The sequence below is a fragment of the Nannospalax galili genome, unplaced genomic scaffold (assembly GCF_000622305.1).
Source record: "Nannospalax galili isolate Female #2095 unplaced genomic scaffold, S.galili_v1.0 scaffold1884, whole genome shotgun sequence".
Lineage (NCBI taxonomy): Eukaryota > Metazoa > Chordata > Mammalia > Rodentia > Spalacidae > Nannospalax > Nannospalax galili.
Window position 1 is genome coordinate 29,270 of NW_008350461.1, and position 605 is coordinate 29,874.

General features: G+C 49.4%; 1 pseudogene; it reads left to right on the top strand.

Moving 5' to 3' along the window:
• Positions 1 to 605, top strand: part of LOC103745761 — a 14,235-nt pseudogene that overhangs the window by 7,102 nt on the left and 6,528 nt on the right.

Sequence of the window (605 nt, forward strand, 5' to 3'; positions counted from 1 at the left end):
TTTTTTTAAAAAAAAAAACATGGTCTGGGAGTTTGTAGCCCTGTCTGTCCTTGAACTCACTATGTAGTATTATCTGGGCTAAAACTTGTCATCATCCTTCCCCTCAGCTTCCTGAGTGCTACCGTGCCCTGCTTGTCTTTAACTCATTTAAAATGACCACTCAAAAATTTAATAGATGTTCACGTCTGTGGCCCCCACTGCATTTCTGGGTGGAGCTGCACTGGAGAGCCACTGAGGGCAGCCCAGGGCAGCTCTGCATGTTTGGACACTGAGGATACACGAGGAGTTCCAGCCCCCACCTCCCCAGACTCTGAAATCAGTGCCTCACTGTGTGGTGCTAGAACCTGAGTTATCCTTGTTTAACCTCTGAGGACTCTGCATTTCCTTCCCTCTCTCCCATAGACAGGCTTCAGGCTGATGGGAAGGAAGATCAAACCAGATTCCTGGGCAGCTTGAAGGAAGAGGACAAGGAGAGCTGTGAGTCCCTGGGCTGCTTCCTCCTGTTTGGGGACAGTGAGACATGCAGAGGGAGATTGTGCCCCTAAAGGGAGGGGAGGCCCAGTGGGTGAAGAACCCGCTATTGGGTAGGTTTTATTATTATTTTT